Source organism: Pelophylax lessonae, assembly GCF_965119305.1.
Source record: "Pelophylax lessonae genome assembly, chromosome: 5".
Lineage (NCBI taxonomy): Eukaryota > Metazoa > Chordata > Amphibia > Anura > Ranidae > Pelophylax > Pelophylax lessonae.
In genome coordinates, this window is record NC_138772.1 from 521,550,767 (window position 1) to 521,576,970 (window position 26,204).

Consider the following 26,204-nt stretch of genomic DNA (forward strand, 5'->3'; position numbering starts at 1 on the left):
ATCAATAAATAGCGTATTATATGCTGCTCATACTCACTCGGTCACTATGAGATTTGTTTTCTGTATTCTGCAAAAAAACTGGTTGATACTGCTTTCCTCTATCTCGACCTTCTGCCCATGTTCCCAATTCAGCTAGGTATTTTGCATTTGTGGTGGCAACTCTGCACATGCTCAGTTTTCAGTGAGTTTATATGCTGAGTATTTCCTCCCTATCACATCTGAGCGGCCCGTGTGACTATAGAGTCACACATGTTGGCGTATACACAGTGGTAAATGAAAGTCCACTCCCTCCCTTCTCCTCCATGCCCACTAAAAAGCTAAACACAACGGAAGACAATAGAAGTGGGATATTACATGTAGATTAATAGAGGCTTCGCCTCCCTCTTATTTTAAGACACAGGCTGGAGGGGCGTGACTGGCAGAAGTTCCGTCCACACCATGTTATTGTCAAAAAGAAATAAAGATTTTATTTTAAGTATATATTTATATGACAATTTGAAACAGTTTATAGATATTAATCATTTATTTTTACTTTGTATTCCAAAGGTTGAACATCTTCCTGCTTATGTTTCCTTGCAGCAGGCTGAGAAAGATCTGGGTCATGTGACAGCTGTATATGGATTAGGAAAAAGGTGCTCAGATGTTTTTTTTTTTTAAATAAAATAATTACAGTGCCATCATCCAGTGACAGGGAGGAGGGGGGGGGGGTGACAGGGACAGAGGGGGGTGATGACAGGGACAGAGGGGGGTGATGACAGGGTAGGGAGGAGTAAGTCTGGTCACAGTGCTCATCTTACTCAGTCAGAGATGTTCACCATGTAGCTGCTGGCTGCTAATGAAACTTTCCCGCCCATACATCTCCTTCACACACAGCAAGCACAGGCTGCACTGAGTGTGTGGGCGGGCACAGGGAGAGAGAGAGAGGAGCGGGAGAGGGCAGAGCAGATGCAGCCTCTCCCATTCCTGGAGGGGGGGGGGTTGCTCACTGTGCTATGAAACACCCACACACAGCCTTGTGACAGGAGGGGCAGGCTTAATGGAGGAGCTGCATATTCCCCCTACAGTACAGCCCTGTTCTTACTCGCCCTCCTCATCATTCCACTCGCAAAATGCGAGAGGGGCAAGTGGAATTTTTGAGGGCCCTCAGGCCACCCTCATGAAGTCTGATTGTTTGGTCAGAGACATTTACACAAGTGGCCTGCTGGAGGTCATTTTATAGGGTTCTGGCAGTGCTCATCCTGTTCCTCCTTGCACAAAGGAGCAGATACCGGTCCTGCTGATGGGTTAAGGACCTTCTATGGCCCTGTCCAGCTCTCCTAGAGTAACTGCCTGTCTCCTGGAATCTTCTCCATGCTCTTGAGACTGTGCTGGGAGGCACAGTAAGCTTTTTTGCAATGGCACTTATTGATTTGCCATCCTGAAGGAGTTGGACTGCCTGTGCAACCTCTATAGGGTCCAGGTATGGGCTCATGCTACCAGTAGTGACACTGACCCTAGCCAAATATGCAAAACTAGTGAAAAACAGTCAGAAAATATGAGTAGAGAAAAAAATGTAATTTGCCTCCACCTGCAAAACCATTCCTGTTTTGGAGATTGTCTCATCTAGTACACCTACGTCGGTCGCGTGGCTGCAGCTAGAGGGTGAGCGTGCGCCGCCGGCGGCACGCTCCCACCCCCACTCGGCAGCCGGGATTCCGATGCATGGGGCAGGTGAATCCGATCGCCGCCTGACACCCACGATCATTCCCCTCTGAGAGGTCTCAATGATCATTTCACAAGCCACGCCCCCCACAGTTAGAATCACTCCCCTAGGCTAACATTTAACCCCTTGATCACCCACAATGTTAACCCCTTCCCTGCCAGTGTCATTATTACAGTAACAGTGCATATTTTTAGCACTGATTACTGTAGTAATGTCACTGGTCCCCCCAAAAGTGTCAAAAATGTCAGTTAGGGGTCCGATCTGTCCGCCGCAATGTCGCAGTCCCGCTAAAAATCGCAGATCGTCACCATTACTAGTAAAAAAAAACAATAAAAATTAGATAAATCTTTCCCTTAGTAGATGCGATAACTTATGCGCAAACCAATCAAAATACGCTTATTGCGATTTTTTTACCAAAAATATGTAGCAGAAAACAAATTGGCCTAAAACGTTAAAAAATGTTGATTTTTACATTTTTACATTTTTTGGGGGGGAAATTTCCTATATAGCAGGATCACATAAATCTTTCCCGTAGTTTGTAGATGCGATAATTTTTGCACAAACCAATCAAAATACGCTTATTACGATATTTTTTTTTTTTTTTTTTACCAAAAATATGTAACTGAAAACAAATTGGCCTAAAATGTTAAAAAATGTTTAATTTTTTTTTTTGAGAATGTTATATAGCAGAATGTGAAAAATAGTTTTTTTTTTTTTTTTTTTCAAAATTGTGGCTCTTTTTTTTGTTTATAGCGCAAAAAATGAAAATTGCACAGGTGATCAAATACCACCAAAAGAAAGCTCTGTTTGTAGGAAAAAAAAAAGATATCAATTTCATTTAGGTACAGCGTCGCACGATTGCGCAACTGTCTGTTAAAGTAACACCGTGCCGAATCGTAAAATGTGGCCTGGTCATTAAGGGGGCAAATCCATCAGGTCCAGAAGTGGTTAAGCTACTTAAGGGTTTTTTTTATAGTAAGGGCGATAAGATTGTGGAACTCTCTTCCACAATTGGTGGTTGCTGCGGGGAGTATGGCTACTTTTAAAAGACTCTTGGATGTGCATCTCAAAGATCACAACATTCAGGGGTATAGGAAATGAATACGTCCACACACACCTACACAGGTTGAACTGGATAGACTGTTGTCTTTATTCAACCTCAACTACTTTTTAACTATGTATAATGTGCTAGTATGCTATGCATACTAGCACAGTATGGTTTTACTTTTCAGGGGGAAAAAAACAAAAAAAAATACGCTGGGTTTACTTCCTCTTTAAACACTTGCCGACTGCCCACAGTATATTTACTGCGGCAGTCAGCCCCTCCTGGGCAAAGCGACGTAGTACTATGTCGCTCGCCCAGGAGCCTGTAGGGGGCGAGCACGCGCCGCCGGAGGCGCGCTCCCGCCCCACTCGTTCACGCCCATCCCCGCGCGTGTGACCGGCGGCTCCGATGTCCGCTGGTCACTCGCGATCTTCCGCTGGAGAGGGAGAAAGGCAGGCGGCTGATGTAAACAAAGCCGCCTCTCATTCTCACTGGTGTAACTGCAGAGACTGTACGATCCTGCTATGTAGGATCGTATGTCTCTGTGGTTACATCACAAGCCACGCCCCGTGACAGTTAGAATCACGCCCCTAGGGACACACTTAACCCCTTGAGCAATAATAAAGTTAACCCCTTCCCCTGTTTACAGTAACAGTGCATATTTATAGCACTGATTACTGTAGTAATGTCACTGGTACCCCCAAAAGTGTCAAAAATGTTAGTCAGTGGTCCGATCTGTCCACCGCAATGTCGCAGTCCCGCAAAAAAAATCGCAGATCGCCGCCATTACTAGTTAAAAAGAACGCAATAAAAAAAGGAAAAATCTTTCCCTTAGTTAGTAAACGCAATAACTTTTGCGCAAACCAATCAAAATAAGCTTATTGAGATTTTTTTTACCGAAAATATGTAGCAGAAAACAAATTGGCCTAAAATGTTAAAAAATTTAGATTTTTACATTTTTGGGGGGGGGGGGGGGGGGGGGATTTCCTATATAGCAGGATCACATAAATCTTTCCCGTAGTTAGTAGATGCGATAATTTTTGCACAAACCAATCAAAATGTGCTTATTACGATTTTTTTTTTTTTTTACCAAAAATATGTAACTGAAAACAAATTGGCCTAAAATGTTAAAAAATTTTGATTTCATATTTTTTTTTTTTTTGGGGGGGGGGGGGGGGATGTTATATAGCAGAATGTGAAAAATATTGTTTTGTTTTTTTTTCAGAATTGTCGCTCTTTTTTTGTTTATAGCGCAAAAAATAAAAAAATCGCACAGGTGATCAAATGCCGCCAAACGAAAGCTCTCTTTGTGAGAAAAAAAGGACATCAATTTTATTTAAGTACAGCGTCGCACGACTGCGCAATTGTCCGTTAAAGTAACGCAGTCCTGAATCGCAAGATATGGCCTGGTCATTAAGGGGGAAAATCTTCCGATCCAGATGTGGCTATTACATATAAGTCTCGGTTCAAGCATATACGATGCGGGAACCCTGCGAATCCACTGCAGGTTCCTGCATCGCTTTTGACTCGCAGGCAGTGTACATTGCCATATGCGAATTGCTGGGGGTGTCAATACAAAGTTAACGACACCCCTAAAACAGTTTGTATATCGCAGTGCGAACTGTCAATTCGGATAGGAATCAGATCACATAGGTGTGACCAAAAAAAGGGTCCTGCACAATTTTTATCCGAATGAGATGCGACTTTAGCCATACAATCTGTATGGCTGAATTTGCATTGCGCAGATATTGCATGTGATTTGCAGAGCAGTGCGCTCCGAATCACATGCGATATCTGACATCGCATATATGTGAACAGGCACTTAGTCCTTCTTATTCATTATTGGTTCCTATGTAGCCAAATGTTACTTTGTGTTCTCTGAGTTTTCAGTAAGGCCTTCCATAGTCTTCCTTTGTGTTTCACATGGGCAGATCGTTTCCCCCTTGTATAAAATAAAAGAGTACGGAGTGAATGAAGCCTTGTGTCATGTGTTTGTGTCAGGATCGGCGTTCTACATCCTGACCCCGGGACAAGAGTAATATCATAGGAAGAAGCGGGAACAAACCGCCACTGTATTCCGCAGCCTCCACTTCATCAGAATGACAGCTAGAAGGAAACATAAAGCGTTCATTCAATCATACACGCAGGATTCCGAGGCTGATGATAAAAAAAAGGTGATCTTTAGGAAAATATCCTCCAAGTGTTACATTGTTTACGTACCTTCATCAAGCCGAGTTTAAATAAACAGGACAGATTTTCCAGGCCATTCGGCAGAACAGAGCCGCCACTCTCCCGTCCGGAATTTTTTTTTTTTTATGCCTTCTGCCGCGCCAACCTAATATTGTTCGCTCGGCTAATTCACGGGAGAGCCAGTGTTTATATTGTATTTACCAGGGGCCGTGACCTCCTCGCCGTCACGCCGCTCAAGTGTTACTTTAATAGGCTCATTGAATGGGAATTTATTTGTTTCACCGGAGCCGTACACAAATGTTCTCCGAGACGGGTTGGTGGCGGGGAAAATAGATTCATTGTATAATGGGATTCTTCTCAGGAGAGCCGTGCAAGTCGCCGATCTCTGAGATTATCAAACGCCGGGAATTGCACGGCTCGTCCTGGAGAAAAGCTATTTCACAGTTCGTTCTGAATGGTTTTGACGATCGTCTTGCGCTGGACTGGAGTTGTTAGAGGTAGACGATAACAGGGGGTAACACTAATCTCTGTTTTCAGAAATTGTGAGCAGCTATTTTAAAGTTTAAAGCGGTTGTATCCCCTATGTAAAAAAAAAAACCCTGCAGGACAATGGCATAATGTGCTAGTATGCATCACATAGAGCACATTATGAAATACTTACATTAGAACGAAGCCCCCACACAGTCGCCTGGACACCGCTGAGGGAGCTGAAATGTTCCTTTGGCAGTTCTTTCAGCTCCGGCGCTGTGAGTGGTTGGAACCGCAGTGACGTCACTCCTGCGCATGCGCCCAGGAGTTCACTTTCCGGCAAGGAGCTCTAAAGGTCCGGCAAGATATGCCTGACCTTCAGAACGCATACACCGCTGGTGTCAGCTGCGCATGCAGGGTGAATATTTCATAAACCGTGCAGGTTTAGGAGATATTTATTTTACCTACAGGTAAGCCTTATTATAGGCTTACCTGTAGGTAAAAATGAAAAAAACGGATATATATATAGTACTGCTTTAACTCAAGGCAGATATTAGAGTCAGTTTATGAATAAAAAAATTCTGACTGTTTTTTTGCCTATGTTGATTTTCTATGATCGTCAGCTCCATCTAGTGGCGATAATGTGGTATTTTTCATCAGGAAAATATCACATCATGGCCACTAGATGGAGGTGACGATCAAAGTGCTTTTAACCACTTGCGGACCAAGCCGACCAGCGGCAGGTTTGGCAGGTTCCCACAAATTGCTGTACCTGTACGGCGGTTCGTGAAAGCGATCCTGTGGGCATGCGCCCGTGCCCACTTGTCAGCAGGGAATCCGAGGCACCCGCGATCGCTCCCCATTGAAGAGAGAATGGCAGTCTGCTGTTGTAAACACAGCAGACCGTTGTTCTCTCTGCTATCAATACAGAGCTCCTGTGTTCCTCCTATTTAGGAACACAGGTCTCTGTGTTGATTCCATAAGTCCCTCCCCCTCACAGTTAGAAAACACCCCCAAGAATCACACTTAACCCTTTGATCGCCCCTGGGTTAACCCCTTCCCTGCCAGTGTCATTAGTACAGTAACAGTTCATATTTTTAGCACTGATTACTGTAATAATGTCACTGGTCCCCCCCCCCTAAAAGTGTCAAAATTGTCAGGGGTCCGATCTGTCCGCCGCTAAAAATCGCTGATTGCCGCCATTACTAGTAAAAAATAAATAAATAAAAATGACATAAATCTTTCCCCTAGTTTTTAGAGGTCATAACTTTTGTGCAAACCAATCAAAATATGCTTATTGGGATTTTTTTTAACCAAAAATATGTATATATATATATATATATATATATATATATATATATTTTTTTTTTTTCAAAATTGTCGCTATTTTTTGTTTATAGCGCAAAAAATAAAAATCACAGAGGTGATCAAATACCACCGAAAGAGAGCTCTATCTATGGGGAAAAAAAGGACACCAATTTGATTTGGGCACAGCGTCAAACGACTGCGCAATTGTCAGTTAAAACTCTGTTAACTCTGATAACTCAGTGCTGAATCGCAAAAAATGGCCTGGTCATGAGGGGGAAAATCTTTCGGTCCAGAAGTGGTTAAATGGGCCCCCTGCAGTTTTATGCCATAATGTGCTAGTAGGTACTGTATATGTCCAGGGTCCTTCCTTTTGGGTACGCGCTGTCCAGCCATTTAAATGGCCGCAATGACATCACTCCTACCCTCACACCACTGGGGGTTTTTTTTTTTTTTTTCAAATCACAAATAAACATCACTGATATAGATAATGTACCTGGCCCTTCAGGTCCGGTATGGATTTTAAGAGGAACGCCAAAATTGAAAAAAAAATGACATGCCCCCCAAAATCTACACCAGACCCTTATCCGAGCATGCAGTCCAGCAGGCCCAGAAAGGGGGGGGGTTAAGCGAGTCCCCCCCACCCCGAACCATACCAGACCACATGCCCTCAACACGGGGGACAATGGCCTCTTCTCCACAACCTTGGGCCGGTGGTTGTGGTGGTGCAGGGGGGGTGAATGAGTATGGGGTTCATGGTACCCCTACTCAGTCACCAAAACAGTGTTAAAAGTAAACATTTTGCTTGGGGGGGGGGGAGAGCCCCTTGCCCCAAAACACCCCTGTGGCCTGGTTGGCGCTCGCACCCCCCCCCCACACTTTCCTGGCCTGCTGGGCTGCATGCTCGGATAAGGGTCTGTAGGTTTTGGGTATGGGTATGGATTTTGGGGAGATTCCATCATTTTTTTTTTTTTAATTTTGGTGTGGTGGAGGGGCATATGCTTTTTTTTTTTTTTCTGCATTTGTCATTGCCAGCATTCTTTTGTTTATAGAGTCCATGGCAGCATACGTATGGATAGCTCCGCCACTTCTCCTACCCTATAGGACCCCATTCCTATAAATCTTTGCTCCAAGACAGGAGCCATGTTCCTTTTTTGTCCTCCTCCTACAGGTTTACATGCTTTTCCTTATGGGACAAATTCCTGTCGGCCTGATGGCGTGTCAGCGTGAGGATGTGACGGTGTTGCAGAGTGATGGCAGTCCAGCAATCCCAGCTATTGAGCGGGTGGACAAGGGCAGTATTTTTGGTGCAAGGAGGAACCTGTAAAACCCGAAAGAGAGGTGGGCTACACCCTTGGCCATTCGTCCCGCCTACTAGCGAGAGGCCCTGTTGCCCAGCGCGGTTCCCTGATGGTGGGGAGAGCTCAGGTCTACCTCCAGGGGGTGCTGGAAGGTCTACTGATGCTGGCTGCCAGGAGATCTATTGTTGCTGGAGGGGATCTATTTTTGCATGGCAATATATTGTTGCTGGTGGAGGATCTTTTGATACTGGGGGTTAATTGTTGCTGGAAGGGATCTACTGTTTAGGGAGGGGTCTACTGTTGCTGGCTGCTAGAGAGTCTATTGATGCTGGCTGCTGTGAGATCTTTTGCTGCTGCTAGGGGTCTATTGCTGCTGGGGGTGGGGGATCTATTTTATTGCTTTTCTTGTTAGTGTTCGGAGGTGGGTAGGGGTAGAACCAAGGGTTAGTGTTTGGAGTTGGGTAGGGGAGGGCGGAGACACAAAGTAACTTAGAGGGGGGGGGGGGGGTTCCTGCACCTATTCTCTGAGAAAAAAAAGCCCTGGGTAAATGTATCTGTTTCTTTCCCTGTGTCCTTTGTGTATATTGTGCATTGTTTTTACCTTGTTTTTTTCCCCGCTGTCTGGATCCTTAATGGTGGCTGCAACGCTCCTGCGTTCCAGACCACCACTCTGGGCTCCTCCCTCCGTCCATCTGACTGGTTCCAATGGTGGGCAAGAATGAGGCTTGGAGCGCATAGTGGTTTGGGGGGGGTGGAGCCAGCGTGATTCCCGGGAAATTTAAACAGCTGTCAAGTGGTGGCTTCCCTGTGCTCTGCTAAGCGGATGGATCAGTAAGTCCTAATCACCTTACTCCAGGTGGAGGGGGGGAGGGGGCAGTGAGGAGAAGGGGGGGGGGGGGTTGAACTGCATGTGTCTGGTCTCACTCTCTCCCCATTGCAGGCTGTTCACTGAAGCCGCAATGGATCCTTCACCACCCCCTAGTAAGATTGTTTCTTTTAACCCTTGCCTGTCTGTGGATTGGTTAACCTTAGCCCTGACTGTACTTTTTTCTTGTATTTGTTTTTTTCTTTTTCCTGTCTTTTTCCCCAAAAGCCCTTCTAGGTCTGGATATCGTTCTTCGGCACATGGAGCACTCCTCCAGGTCCTGACGCCATAGATCCAGATAAAAGTCCAGGCGTCATGTGGACAACTCCGGTCCGTCTGGTCCTTAACCAGCCCGACACTCCGACCGTGCTGGGGAAAATTCCTGCTGGGGCTGTGGGTCCCGTGTTACTGATGGCAGGTCTCTGTGCGACATCTGCTATTCCTGGGCCGTCAAAGAGAGACAAGGCGAAGATCAACCAGTTGAGTCGCTGGTCAGGCGGATAGTCCAGGAGTCCCTCAGGAACTGGGACTCGAGTCGTGTGTCCAGCCAATTGCCCGAGGCTCCGGGCGCCCTTCAAAGGGAGGAATCTGAGCCAGGTCCTTCCCAACCGAGCCGCTATTCAGAGGATTCCTCAAATAGCGAGGATAATCCTGAAGATCAAGACACAGATTTTGAATTTGCCATGGTTCCTCCACTAGTCAAAGCGGTGAAGGAGGCGTTGAAATGAGAGGACCTTGTAGAATCACCCACAAAGCAGAGGAAATATTTCAAGCACCTGAAAAAGGAGCACCCATACTTCCCATTCTTGATGGAACTGGGGGAAATAATCACAGACGAATGGGGCAGAGTTAAAAGAAAGAACTCCCTTACGTCCAAAATCTCTAGGATGTATCCCTTCAAGAGCGAGAAGGTTAAGCATCTTGAGTCTGCTCCTATGCGGCCTTGATGCGGCCTTGATGAGACTTGTTAAGCATGTCACCTTGCTGCTGGAAGACTCTGTGTCATTTAAAGACAGTCTGGATGGGCAAATCCACATGGACCTTAAGAAGATTTATACGTCCGCCGGTATGGCCTGTAAACCTGCTTTGGCCCTAGCAGCGATGTCTAAAGCCATGGAGGCATGGACAGACAATGTGGATGCCACATTGAGAAGGTTTCCAAAGAAGTGGGCAGAGATTCCGCGATTCAGGAACTAAGACTGGCGTTGGCTTTTCTGGGCGAGGCGTCCATAGATATAGGGTCATGCTGTCATCAGTAACAGCCAAGCGTGCCCTGTGGCTGCGCCCCTGGTTGACCAACCCTGCCTCTAAACAGGCATGGTGCAGGATTCCTTTTGAGGGTTCTACACTATTTGGAAATAAGCTGGACAGTGCCATCACCCGTGCCATAGGCGGTAAGTCGGGTTTCCTCCCCCAGGATTGCCGGCTGCTGGATCAGAGAAGAACTCAACGCCAGAACTCGGACCGGGCCAGGGAAGCACGTATCTACAGGCCTGGGCGTGAATTCAGAACAACTTGGAAACGCAACCAACAGGGCCAGAAGTTTTCTAAGGGGCATCTTCAGGTGCCAGTGAGGCCACAAAGTCTTTTTGGTATTTGGCCTGCCCAGGCGGTGCAGGTAGGCACCCAGCTACTCCTGTTCTCACATGTCTGGGCAGCCTCGATCAAAGATCGCTGGACTACAAGAACCATCTCTCACGGCCATGTCTGGATTTTGGCAGCCCTCCCATTCTAAGGTTTGTCCCTACGGCCCTTCCTCGGACAGAGGAAAAAAGGAAGATTTTTCCCTCATACGTAGACTCTCTGGTCGCCCAGGGCACAGCTGTTCCGGTTCCAGCCGAGGATAAATTTCATGGTCTTTACTCACCTCTCTTTATGGTCCTAAAGAAAAACGGATCCTGGAGGCCTGTTATAGACCTAACTGTAAGAGACGCTCAGTGCGCATGCCCAGGCACACGGGAAGGAATGTGCGAATGCGCATGCGCCAATGCCCGAACGCGCGAATGCGCGAAGGCGCGAACGTGCGTACGCAACGTGCGCACGCAATTGGCGCCAAACGGCCTATTTATACCAAGCGGTGACAGGAGCACATTGCTGAGTGGTCTTTCAGCTTGTGTTCCTGTCTACCTGTGCCCTGACCTGCTTGTGGATTTCCCGTTATACTGACCCGGCTTGCCTTTGACTCTCCTTGGATTCCTGCCTGCCTACCTGTGACCTCAGCCTGTGTTTGACCCTGCCTTGCCTTATGCCTTTGTACCTTGCTGCCAGACTGTGTACCGACTTCGGCCTGTATCCTGACTCCGCTTTTGCCTCACGTTCCTGTACCCGTGCTGTCCGGCTGTTGACAACTCCTTGGCTTGTGTTCCGACTTCGCTCCTGCCTTCTCATCCAGCATCACCGAGTTCCAGTTCCAGGTGTTCATCCGGTGATCCACAGCCATCAGTCTTCTGCCAAGACATCACCTGCTATACCGGCCCTCGTGCCACTCTGTGTCCTACACCGCCTGTCATCTCTATCAGGGGTGTTGGACAGGAGGTGCAAGAGAAGCCCCCTCTACAGCTTGGTCTCCACCAGGTACGTGACAGTACCACTCAGCCAGATGTCGGAGACCGAGAGAGGGGCTTCACCTCTAGAGACATTATGCCAGCAACTTGCTTCGCTTACCCAAGCAGTCAAATCCTTGCAAGAGGGCTACTTCCAATTAGAGGGTCGCATCCAATCCATGGCTTCTATCCCGGCAACCCCGGCACCTGGGTCCTCCGTGCCTGAACGGGCTCTATCTACACCTGCAGTGGTTTTGCCACCACCAGAACCTCGGGTACCTGCTCCAGAACGATTTTCGGGTGACCGACACAAATTCCGGGCTTTCAGGAATTCTTGTGAGCTATACTTTGCCCTGCAGCCACGGACTTTCTCACTTGAATCCACCAAGGTGGGGTTCGTGATCTCTCTACTTCTCGGAGAGCCGCAATCCTGGGCCCACCGTCTGCTGGAACAAAATAGTATAGCCCTGAACACCATCTCATCATTCTTCGAAGCAATGGCGCAGCTTTATGACGACCCCCAGCGATCTGTTACAGCCGAAGCAACCCTACATACGTTACAACAAGGCCGCCGCCCTGCTGAGGACTATGTCGCCGAATTCCGCAGATGGGCTTCCGATACAGGCTGGAATGATGCAGCCTTACGGCATCAATTCCGTCTCGGCCTATCAGAGGGCCTTAAGGATGAACTTGCCAGAGTGGGTACGCCTGATTCTCTTGATGACCTTATTAGTCTTACTATCCAGCTTGACCGCAGGCTCAGGGAACGGAGAGTGGAAAGAGCTGGAAGTTCCAGACCTACCTGGATGTTGCCTCAAGTGCCGTCACCTCCGGCTTTTCGTCCACCTGTCTCTTTCCCCACAACCTCCAGTGTGGAGCCCATGCAACTCGGACTTTTACGCTCTCCACTAACCACTGAGGAGAGATTGCGAAGACGCCTGAACAACTTATGCCTCTATTGTGGGGAGGCCGGACATTACCTTCAGACCTGCCCGGTGCGGCCTAGTAAGTCTCAGTTTGCTTTCCCTTCTTACCTTGCAAACACTTATAGGAGGGATCTGTCCACTCACATTACCCTACCTCTCTCGCTACAGATTCTCGGAAAGACCATCCAAGTCCCAGTCATTATTGACTCCGGCGCTTGCAGCTGCTTCATGGACAGTGACTTTGCTCAGCGTCATCAAATCCCTCTGCAAGCAAAGACCCGCCAGCTATCTATCCATCTAGCTGACGGATCCCATCTCAAGTCTGGGCCTATAACCCAAGAAACCTGCCCATTACTGGCTATCTCTAATAAAGGCCACCGAGAATACTTATGTTTGGACATTATCCCATCTCCTCTGTTCTCTATCATTCTCGGTATTCCATGGCTACAAGCACACAATCCTCAGATAAACTGGAAGTCAGGAGAAGTGGCATTTCCATCCACCTACTGTCAACAAAACTGCTTCCAGCCCAGTCCTGGGAAACCTGCATCACTTTTGGGCCTGCAACCTGATCCCTCTGCATCCCAACTTGTGCCCGCAGCTTACCATGAGTTCTTGGAAGTCTTTGATAAACAGAAAGCAGACATCCTACCACCTCACCGGCCGTATGACTGCCCAATTGAACTTTTACCAGGTGCTGAGATACCGTTTGGGCGTATCTTCCCCCTCTCTGAACTGGAGCTCGAGGCATTACGCCTTTACATTGATGAAAACCTGAAAAAAGGCTTCATCCGGCCCTCTACGTCCCCCGCGGGGGCTGGTATTTTCTTTGTCGAAAAGAAGGATCATTCTCTACGCCCCTGTGTTGATTATCGGGAGTTGAACAAGGTTACTGTCAAAAACAGATATCCTCTGCCCTTGGTTCCTGAACTATTCCAACGTTTCAGGGCAGCCACGGTATTCACAAAACTTGACCTACGAGGAGCATACAATCTAGTACGGATCCGCGAGGGCGACGAGTGGAAGACCGCTTTTCGCACAAGATTCGGACACTTCGAGTATCTTGTCATGCCCTTTGGATTGTGCAATGCTCCAGCCACTTTTCAGCATTTTGTAAACAACATTTTCAGAGACTTTCTTGATCTATTTATGATTGTCTACCTTGATGACATTCTTATCTTTTCAGATTCCATTCAAGTACACCGTGAACATGTCAAGAAGGTTCTCGGCCGCCTAAAAGACCATGGATTATACGCGAAGGCCGAGAAATGCGAGTTCGAAAAGGAATCAATCCAATTCTTGGGACTCGTCATTTCCACTTCTGGGATCTCCATGGACCCCCAAAAGGTCAAATCGATCCTCGAATGGCCCACTCCCACAGACAGGAAGAGCACACAGAGGTTCATTGGATTCGCTAATTTCTACCGCAAGTTTATCAAGAACTTCTCCGCTATTATCCTTCCGGTCACCCAGCTAACAAGGCAAGGTACCCGTTTCCAATGGACACCGGCAGCACAAGCTGCGTTTGACCAGTTAAAGGTCCTATTTACTACTGCACCTATCTTACAACACCCAAATCCTGCATTACCCTATGTTCTTGAGGTGGATGCTTCAGAAAATGCCGTTGGTGCGATCCTGTCACAGCGTTCAGGTACGAAATCTCTTCTTCACCCTGTTGCCTTCTTTTCCAGGAAGCTCAGCCCAGCAGAAAGGAACTACGATGTTGGAGACCGGGAACTACTGGCCATCAAGGTAGCCTTGGAAGAATGGCGCTACCTGTTAGAAGGAGCATCCCACCCTATCCTGATCTTTACCGATCACAAAAATCTGGAGTACCTCCGAACAGCTAAAAGACTGAAACCACGTCAAGCCAGGTGGGCACTGTTCTTTTCTCGTTTTATCTTCCATATCACCTACAGGCCGGGCTCCAAGAATGGCAAACCTGATGCGCTATCCCGCATGTACCCAGAGGACGAAGAGTGTAGTCAAGTAGACACAATCCTGCCGGCCCAAAGTTTTCTACTGTTGCAAACAGATCTGTTAACACAGCTGAAGCAAGCGTCCACAAGGGATGTTTTACCATCAGGTATGTGCCTTCAGGAACAAGAGGGACTTTTTTTTTACAACCAAAAAGTGTTCGTACCCCCAAGTCTACGTGCCAAGGTCCTCGGCCTGTGCCATGATCACCCCTTGGCAGGGCACTTTGGAATATCTAAGACGGTTGACCTGGTACAACGGTCCTTTTGGTGGCCTGGTCTGAGGTCTGACTGCCATAATTATATTAGCACTTGTGGAATCTGCATTCGGAACAAGAATGACAAGGCCAAAGCCTGGGGTCTACTAAGGCCCTTGCCCATTCCCAAGAGGCCTTGGGAGATGATAAATATGGATTTTATAGTTGAGCTTCCTCCTTCTGAAGGATTCACGACCATCTTTGTGGTGGTCGACAGATTAACAAAGATGGCCCACTTTATCCCTATGTCAGGAACTCCCTCAGCAATGGAAACCGCCCAAACTTTTATCAAGGAAGTGGTTCGGCTCCACGGGGTACCTAGCAACATCACCTCAGACCGGGGGGTGCAATTTACTTCCAGATTCTGGAGAGACCTCTGCAGAACTTTGAAAATCGACACGTACTTTTCCTCTGCCTATCATCCACAAACGAACGGGCAAACGGAGCGTACAAACCAGACCCTGGAGCAGTATCTCCGGTGTTTTTCTTCATTCTCACAGGATGACTGGGCATCACTTTTACCCCTGGCAGAGTTTGCATATAATGACGCAGTGCATTCGGCCACGGGTCAAGCCCCATTTTTTGCAAACTATGGGTACTTCCCAGCTTTTATACCTGATGTGATGCCTGATTCCTTGGTTCCTGCAGTCCAGGAAAGAGCCACATGCAAACCAACAACAAGCTATTGCAAGACGCCATTGTCAAAGCACAGCAAGACAACAAAAACATTTTTGATAGGAAGAGAAGGGGAGATCTGAACCTCAGACCGGGAGACAAGGTTTGGTTATCCACCATTAATTTGAAACTGTCATGTCCATCTAAAAAATTGGGACCTAGATATATCGGTCCATTCTCTATTAAGAGACAGATCAATTCTGCTGCCTACGAACTTTCACTCCCGGAAACATACAAAATTCACCCTGTCTTCCATGTGTCTTTACTGAAGCCTACCAGACCCAATCCATTTCCTGACCGTGAGTCGGATCCACCCCCGCCTGAAATTATTGATGGCAACGAAGAATACGAGGTTGAAGCAATATTGGACTGTAGGAAAAGAGGAGGTACTGTCCAGTACCTGATTAAATGGAAGGGCTATGGCCCGGAAGAAAATTCATGGGAACCAGAAGCCAACCTCCATGCTACGGATCTAATACAAACCTTTTTTCAGTTTCATCCTGAGAAGATGTTGCAGATGGGCATCCGGAGGCCGCCCATTGGGGGGGGGGGGCAATGTAAGAGACGCTCAGTGCGCATGCCCAGGCACACGGGAAGGAATGTGCGAATGCGCATGCGCCAATGCCCGAACGCGCGAATGCGCGAAGGCGCGAACGTGCGTACGCAACGTGCGCACGCAATTGGCGCCAAACGGCCTATTTATACCAAGCGGTGACAGGAGCACATTGCTGAGTGGTCTTTCAGCTTGTGTTCCTGTCTACCTGTGCCCTGACCTGCTTGTGGATTTCCCGTTATACTGACCCGGCTTGCCTTTGACTCTCCTTGGATTCCTGCCTGCCTACCTGTGACCTCAGCCTGTGTTTGACCCTGCCTTGCCTTATGCCTTTGTACCTTGCTGCCAGACTGTGTACCGACTTCGGCCTGTATCCTGACTCCGCTTTTGCCTCACGTTCCTGTACCCGTGCTGTCCGGCTGTTGACAACTCCTTGGCTTGTGTTCCGACTTCGCTCCTGCCTTCTCATCCAGCATCACCGAGTTCCAGTTCCAGGTGTTCATCCGGTGATCCACAGCCATCAGTCTTCTGCCAAGACATCACCTGCTATACCGGCCCTCGTGCCACTCTGTGTCCTACACCGCCTGTCATCTCTATCAGGGGTGTTGGACAGGAGGTGCAAGAGAAGCCCCCTCTACAGCTTGGTCTCCACCAGGTACGTGACACTAACACACTTAAACTCCTTTATCAAAAAGGAAAACTTCAGGATGGAAACACTTTTCACAATCCGCCAGGTCGTGCAGTCGGGAGATTGGATGGTGTCAATAGACTTGAAGGATGCCTATTTCCACGTGCCAGTGGCAAGGGAGTTACAGAAATTTCTCTGATTTGCGGTAGACAAGCACCATCTTCAATTCACCCATTCGGGCTTACAACATTGCCTCGAGTCTTTTCCAAACTCTTACTGGCCGTGGTAGCCCGTTACAGTCCCACCAGAGGGTTTTTCCCTTTTCTTGTGTCAAGTTTAGGGATGTGGGCACACAGTGAGATGCTTCCAATGTTGACCTAACTCTTACCAATTTACTATTCCTCCCACTAACATCAGTGATGGGGGACTATTCCTCCCACTAACATCAGTGATGGGGGACTATTCCTCCCACTAACATCAGTAACGGGGGACTATTCCTCCCACTGACTTCAGTGACGGGGCACTATTCCTCCCTCTGACATCGGTGACGGGGCACTATTCCTCCCTCTGACATCGGTGATGGGGCATTATTCCTCCTACTGATACCGGTGATGGGGCATTATTCCTCCCACTGACATCGGTGATGGGGCATTATTCCTCCTACTGATACCGGTGATGGGGCACTATTCCTCCCACTGACATCGGTGATGGGGCAATATTCCTCCCACTGACATCAGTGATGGGACACTATTCCTCCCACTGACATTGGTGACGGGACACTATTCCTCCCACTGACATCAGTGATGGGGCACTATTCCTCCCACTGACATCGGTGATGGGGCACTATTCCTCCCACTGACATCGGTGATGGGGCACTATTCCTCCCACTGACATCGGTGATGGGGCACTCAAAAATAAATAACAATATCACAGCGCAAAATGCAGTGCAACAAAACAAATATAAATGGTGCTATCACATATAACCTATTAAACACACCATGGGTGAAAAAATAAAATAAAATATATAAACAGACGTTTGTTCTCTGTGAACACTGGGAGGGGCAAAACGCGTCAACGTAGATTTCGGCCCTTCAGCAACGTCACTTTCGGGTCAGTGGAACGCATGCGGAAGTGTAGTGGCATGCAAGCAGCTGTGTTCACAGCGATACTGAGTCTAACAGCCTTCAAGAACTCCAGCAGTACAATTATGATTGGGGGGAGTACCGCGCTTTAAAGTGCTTAATGTAACATCAATTAAATCATATAAATATGTGAAAAAAGTGTCTTAGTGCTTCTCAATATAATATTCACAAATTGTGTATCACAATGTTCAAAATAAATACAATCAAATATAGATCCTTCAATTCATAAATAATTAGGTGGTAAATTCTACTAAATAAAATTAATCTTACTTAAAACAACAATACATATACAGTATAAAGTGACAAAAATTGTATATAAACTTCTTAATAAGTGACCATCTAATAAAATTATTTTTGTGCTCTTAAATAAGTGGTTTCAATATAAAGTGCTGAAGTGTCCTTTAGATAAATATATAAATATGTCGTGATCAGCAAAATCTTCTTATCCAAATTTCACATGCAGGTGCTCTTTTGTGCGGTGCCCACTAGGTGTCCTAAGCGCTCACCTCAATGCTCTTTAAAACAAGCCTTAAGTTGTATGCCTCAGCGTACTACTCCTTCCTCCTTATTGGCATATAGGTACCATAATGAATTATCGATTTTTTCTCCCTTATATATGTAGCAATACACCAGGGGATATTTGCGGTCCTTTGTATCTCCAAAAAATCAAAGCGGGCCAAAAATAGTGAAGTACGTCCCGTATATTTTATTAAATAAATAAATAAGAGTAACACTCACATTGTATTCCGTCTTGTTCAAAGCATAACAAACAATTCTTTGCCGATACATCACTTCCGGTTTGGCTTTTCCTACGCGTTACGCTGCATGCCCACGCAGCTTCTTCCAGGGATCACGGGCACGCAGCGTAACGCGTAGGAAAAGCCAAACCGGAAGTGACGTATCGGCAAAGAATTGTTTGTTATGCTTTGAACAAGACGGAATACAATGTGAGTGTTACTCTTATTTATTTATTTAATAAAATATACGGGACGTACTTCACTATTTTTGGCCCGCTTTGATTTTTTGGAGATACAAAGGACCGCAAATATCCCCTGGTGTATTGCTACATATATAAGGGAGAAAAAATCGATAATTCATTATGGTACCTATATGCCAATAAGGAGGAAGGAGTAGTACGCTGAGGCATACAACTTAAGGCTTGTTTTAAAGAGCATTGAGGTGAGCGCTTAGGACACCTAGTGGGCACCGCACAAAAGAGGACCTGCATGTGAAATTTGGATAAGAAGATTTTGCTGATCACGACATATTTATATATTTATCTAAAGGACACTTCAGCACTTTATATTGAAACCACTTATTTAAGAGCACAAAAATAATTTTATTAGATGGTCACTTATTAAGAAGTTTATACACAATTTTTGTCACTTTATACTGTATATGTATTGTTGTTTTAAGTAAGATTAATTTTATTTAGTAGAATTTACCACCTAATTATTTATGAATTGAAGGATCTATATTTGATTGTATTTATTTTGAACATTGTGATACACAATTTGTGAATATTATATTGAGAAGCACTAAGACACTTTTTTCACATATTTATATGATTTAATTGATGTTACATTAAGCACTTTAAAGCGCGGTACTCCCACCAATTATAAATATCTGAATTGTGTAGGTTACCAATTACAGTACCTGCAGCATTAAAGGTGAAAATTTAGACAACAACTAGAGAGACAGCGCGAGAATTTCACCAACCCCCCTTAAGTACAATTATGATACGCAATTTTACTACTGAAATATTAAGTGTAATTACTTTTTATATATTGAATAAATGTTTTAACATATTACACTATTGGACTCTTTCTGTCTTCCATTTTGAGTGTCTGTTAATAGGAGAACCCAGGAAGCCATATCCATTATACTTACCAGCCAAGGCTTGTCAGACCCCTATGCAGTATTTCCAAGGGGTCCACATTGTCTGGTAAGTGAATTCACTTTGGGGGGGGGGGGGGGTAGAAGCACAGCCACCTTGCACGAAAGTCACAGATTGGCATGGACTTTTTGAAATAAGAGCACATTTCACGGACTTTCACTGGACACCAGTGGCGGCTGGTGCTCAAAATGTTTGGGGGGGGGGGGGGGCGCAAAAAGAAAAATGTAATAGGTATTGCTTTGCATCAAAAAACGCAGTAAAAAATTGCATGACTTTGAAGTCATGGTACAGGCATGGCACAGGTGATGGTATAGGCATGGCATAGGTGATGGTACAGGCATGGCACAGGTGATGGTACAGGAGATGGTATAGGCATGGCACAGATATGGTATAGGCATGGCACAGATATGGTATAGGCATGGCACAGATATGGTATAGGCATGTCACAGGTCATGGTACAGGAGATGGTATATGCCCCCTTTCAATGCAGAGACCAGCGTACATGCCCCCTTTCAATGCAGTGACCAGCGTACATGCCCCCTTTCAATGCAGTGACCAGCGTACATGCCCCCTTTCAATGCAGAGACCAGGGTACATGCCCCCTTTCAATGCAGAGACCAGCGTACATGCCCCCTTCAATGTAGTGACCAGTGTGCGTGCCCCCTTCAATGCAATGAACACTGTGCTATGCCCCCTTCAATGCAATAAACACTGTGCTGTGCCCCCTTCAATGCAATAAACACTGTGCTGTGCCCCCTTCAATGCAATAAACACTGTTCTGTGCCCCCTTCAATGCAATGAACACTGTGCTGTGCCCCCTTCAATGCAATAAACACTGTTCTGTGCCCCCTTTAATGCAATGAACACTGTGCTGTGCCCCCACAATGCAGAGTTCAGCGTGCGTGCACCCTTCAATGCAACTGTGCTGTGCCCCCTTCATTGCAATGAACACTGTGCTGTGCCCCCTTCAATGCAATAAACACTGTGCTGTGCCCCCTTCAATGCAATGAACACTGTGCTGTGCCCCCACAATGCAGAGTTCAGCGTGCGTGCCCCCTTCAACGCAACTGTGCTGTGCCCCCTTCAATGCAATGAACACTGTTCCGTGCCCCCATCAATGCAGAGTTCAGCGTGCGAGCCCCTTTCAACGCAAAGCGCCACAGCATTGTCCCCAATCACTGCAGACCGCCACAGCATTGTCCCCAATCACTGCAGAGCGCCACAAAATTGTCCCCAATCACTGCAGAGCGCCACAGCATTGTCCCCAATCACTGCAGAGCGCCACAGCATTGTCCCCAATGATTGCAGTGCGCCACAGCACTGTCCCCAATGATTTCAGAACGCCACAGCATTGTCCCCCAATCAATGCAGAGACCAGCGTGCGTGCTCCCTTCAATCCATTGCACTTACCTGGCGGCGGCTCGGCTCCCGGCGGCGGCTTCTCCCCTCCTCGATACTTTGTCCTCTTCTGTGGCGGCGGGAAGGTGAGCGGCTTCTCCCTCTCGGCCTCTCCTCTTCTCTGCGGCGGGAACCGGCGGGAAGGTGAGCGGCGCCGGCTTCTCCACTCCTCGAGACTCCTCTCCTCGAGACTCCTCTCTGCGGCGGCGGGAAGGTGACCGGGCGGTGACGGTGAGTGACTGATGCACGCACTGGCACCGCCCCCATTGCGACGTCAGGCTGGAGGCTGGACCAATCACAGCCAGGATATCACGAAAGTGGGGGTGTCCTAGCGCTATGACCTGCGCCCAGGTTACGCCCCCAGAAGGCAGCCAATCGGCGCCTCTTCTGGGTCGTAAACCCCACCCCCCTAGCCACCACATAGGCCGGCGAACGTGATTTTTTTTTTAAAACTTTATTGTTCTTTTTGTAATTTTTTTTTCCTTTTTTTTAGGGGGGGGGGCGGCGCTCTGACGCCCCCTATGCACATTCCGCCACTGCTGGACACTTGCTTGCTCATGTTTTTTTTATATTTTTTGAGCTGTTTTTTTTTTTTATTTTATTTTCTTCTTATAGAGTTATATGGGAATATGGACTAACTTTACTAGTATATACCCACGGGTTGTTTATATATTTTATTTTATTTTTTCACCCACGGTGTGTTTAATAGGTTATATGTGATAGCACCATTTATATTTGTTTTTTGCGCTGTGTTATTGTTATTTATTTTTTGAGTCACTGAGTGATGAACAGCAGCAGCAGTCTTTGAAGTGCTAGATATTTATTTAGCACAGGGAGGACGTTTTAGTCATTTACTTTTTATAGTGATGAGGCACTATTCCTCCCACTGATACCAACGACTGCACACGGTTTTTCCTAGTAATACCAATAATGGGACAATATTCCTTTTTTTTACTTTTAACTGCCCAGAAATACACTTTCTTGAGAAATACTGTGTTGTGTATTTTGAGAAGCAAAATAAAGCCCTTTGAGTCAAAAACTTTGCAAAATTTCATATCAGAATTGCGTTTTTACAGTAAAAAAAAAAAAAAAAAAACCCTGACAAAAATTAAATTAAAAAGGGAAATTTGAGCTGCACCTCTTTTTTAGAAATATTCCCCTTGTACTTTCCCTTTAAATTAAAAGTAATGCCTTTAAAGCTGTCATTCTGCTCCGTGTCCTGAGGGTGGCAGCAGCTGCAAACGTATGTGTGGTTTCCAATGGCAGCACAGTAAATACGCTCGGGGCTATTCAAGTTGAAACATTTCAAGGATTTTACATTTTATGTCAGTCATGCCGGTAAAACAGCTTAACTCAATATTAAAGGCTCTAGCAGAAAATGTTTGAGAATGGGATTCAGATAATGCAAATATATTATATGTATCTTTGAACATTAAAGAGGAAGTGTCTTCAAAATTTACACTTCACCTTAAATCAGGGGTCTCCAGACAATGGCCCTCCAGTTGTTCAGGAACTACGATTTCCATCATACCTAGTCATGTCTGTAAATATCAAAGTTTTTCAATGCCTCATGGGATGTGTAGTTCTGCAACAGCTGGAGGGCCATAGTTTGAGGATCCCTGCCTTAAATTAATGGACTACAGATCAACATTATTAGAGCATGTTCATATTTTAGGCAAAAAAAAAAAAAAAATTCTTGCCTTGAAATAAAAGTTGCTACCTCATGTGACCTCAAATTGATGGAAGTCCTGGATCACACGGTCCTTACAAGGAGCTTTGTGGACTTCCCATGTCATTAGAGACTGCAGTTGATTTGAATTAGACAGACCCTGTCTGGTAGACTTATGGTGGCCATACACACATCGATAAATAATTGATTTTTTTTTTCTATCAAACTCTCCCAAGAGGAATACTCAATCGATAGTCAACAATATAATCAATTAATATGCCAAACATGGGAAAGTGGACTTTGATCACTAATTGGAAGATCTAATCATAATCCAAATGTCATCATAATCCAATACTTAAAAATACAATCACAATTTAATGTATTAACAAATTATTTCAGTGCTGCTGATTTTTTTTTTTTTTCTTCTTCTCTGTTCTCTTTCTTCCTTCTTCCTTATCTCCCCCCCACACTAGTATTCCAATATTTCACTTCCGTAGTACATATTTTTCATCACTCTCACACAAGCTGAGGAAGTTCCTGTAACTATGAAAATGTTCTCTGGTCACTAGATAGTCATCATTGATTGGGTAAAGTCTCATGTTTGTATGTTTATCCACATCTGCATGATGTCAGTATATCTGATGTATTATTACATGTTTTCTAATTGTGTAACATTTTTTGTAGACATCACATACCCCCTGAGGAAGACCTTAATGTGCAGGTCGAAACACGTCAGGGTCCTCTATCAATGTGGGATGATCTGTAATTGTGACTTTATCTTTGCTCTTTAGCAATGTATGACAATTATATGTCCTGCTGTAACCAGAGCTCATAGCTTACGCTTTTGATTTTTATTGGATTTTATCAATTTTTCAATAAAGATGTAATTTTTTATACACTTATAGTTTCTCTCATATTTGCTTCCGCAAAACTCCTGGGGGCCCTTTCTGTTTTTTTTTTCTAAGGATCAAAAGGTTTCCTCCCTACCAAATCGACTGACTCAGTTTGATCTAATCAAATCTAAACTGAGTCTAAACCAATCGGAAGGCAAGTTATGGCTATTAGATTGGTTTTCAATTCTATTGTTTTGATAGAATCGCACATTAATCCGGTAATAAATTTGCAAGTTGCATAGCCATTATTAGGCTAGACAGTGCCTTTAAATGATCCTATGGAATCCCGAAATATCGTCCATACTCCACTCTGCTCCTTTAAATTTCCTTGTCATTACGGTTGAAAATGATCATTGATTTGACCCCCCTAACCATTAAGAAATTAAATGAAAAAGTTTAAAAAATTTCTAACAAATGTATACTATTGTATGGCCAGCTTTAGCAGGGATCTCCTACAAAATGTGTCACTTTTCCCAATGACCCTGGTGGGGAGATTTATACTCAATTCTTGTTGTGTCACAAGAACAGGAAATTAAATTAGATTTCCCTGCTAGTGACTCAATTTTTTTTATTTCAGAACAACCTAATGTTTTCACATTTTTTGCAGTTACTTAGAAAGAAGAGAACAATAGATACAGAACAGAATAAAACAGCATAGCTAATAGTATCTGAAGGATTGGTGTTCTGTTTCAAGCACCGCTTTATACATTGATATACCTCCTTTAAACCTCAGTCCACTTGGCCAGTATGGTCACCTGCTGAATAAGTGTCCAACTAACCCAAACATACAGGTAAACTGGATTGTACCACTTCAGAAACACAGTAATAACAAATTGTAGTTGAACTGGGTGTCAGCACATACATATTAATACATTTAATATTGAATTCAATGTGAATGTAATGGACACACGATAACCAAAACAATTGGAAATGTGGTCCTCTTTCTATGGATTAAAGTGGAACATTCTGCCTAAAAATAAAAATGGGTGAATAGGCAGGAATTTTAACGCAGAAGAGTCATGCTTTGTCTCTACTGCATTAATGTTACTTACCTGTCTGTCTGCCTCTGTACAGTAAGCTGCGCATGCATAGCTCAATGTACAATTTCGGCAATGCCGAAGCTGACTGAACTCCGATGCATTTGCAGGAGTAACATCATCTTGGCCAGGCCAATAACAGTGGCCAGTGATTAGGACCCAGAAGCCACTTTAACCGCTTCCCGACCGCCCGCTGCAGTTATACTGCGGCAGGGCGGCTCTCCTGCACGAACCGATGTAGGTATACGTCAGTCGCGTGCCTGCAGCTAGGGTGCGTGCTCCCGCCCCCACTCGTCAGCGAGAATTCCAATGCACAGTGCAGGTGGCTCTGATTGCCGCCTGACACCCGCGATCGTTCCCCGCTAAAGGAGAAGGACGGGCAGCTGTTGTAAACACAGCTGACCGTTCTTCTCCCTGGAATGTTCATAGAGTGCCTGTGATCCTTCTATATAGGAACACAGGTCTCTATGATCATTTCAGAAGCCATGCCCCCCCCACAGTTAGAATCACTCCCCTAGGCTCACATTTAACCCCTTGATCACCCACAGGGTTAACCCCTTCCCTGTCAATGGTATTATTACAGTAACAGTGCATATTTTTAGCACTGATTACTGTAGTAATGTCATTGGTCTAAAATGTTAAAAAATTTAGATTTTTTAAATTTTTTTGGAGAATGTTATATAGCAGAATGTGAAAAATAATTTTCTTTTTTTTTTCAGAATTATCGCTCTTTTTTTGTTTATAGCGCAAAAAATTAAAATCGCACAGGTGATCAAATACCACCAAAAGAAAGCTCTATTTGTGGGGGAAAAAAAGGACATCAGATTTATTTGGGTACAGCGTTGCATGACCACGCAATTGTTCAGTTAAATTAACACAGTGCCGAATCGCAAAATATGGCCTGGTCATTAAGGGGGCAAATCCTTCCGGTCCAGAAATGGTTAAAGACATAAGTCTCAATTCACAAAGCTAACACACCAGGATAAGGACACTTATTTTCAAAAAAGTGACAGTAGCTTTCAGTCCAATGCAATTTGAAAATTACAGTCACGTGCCTAAAAACAGAGTGTCTTATACTTGTGTAAAGAGCCTATAGCTTACACTGACCTACAGCATAGCCATAAAATATATCATTATTATCTGTATACAATGTAACTACATGAGAAGAGTGTTGAGTTCTACATTATTTCATAATGTTCTGCAGCTTTTTGTTCTTGTTTAATATGTGTCAGCTACTTTAACAAATTATTCTATCATCACTGGTGTGTCATATCAGCTGTTATGTTCCTCTAAACGGTTGGATTAGGAGGAGAAAGGATGATGGATACTCTGATTCATTCGTCTTGTTAGACTCAATGCTTTGTTTATTTACAGACCCAGTTCATTGGTTGCAGCAATGTCCGATCTCCGGGGGTTTAGTCGATGGCCTCTGTGTGTCTCAGCAGTGAGTGGCCACAGATGTTGTACATTAGTCGATTTATTCCAGATGAAATCATGGCAGTGCAGTTACATAAAGTCTCCTCTGCACAGGATGAATCATATAACTTCCAATCAATGGCAACAATACTGACCAAAGGTATACAGTCATATGTGACCTCATAAAAATATAGGAAACGTGAATCCAACACTCCGTCAGTACCAGCTCACTTCTTCTTCCAAACTTGTTATTCAGAATATTCAGACCACTGACTCACCTTTAGTCGAAGAATGCCATTAGTTATTTGTGTGTATTAG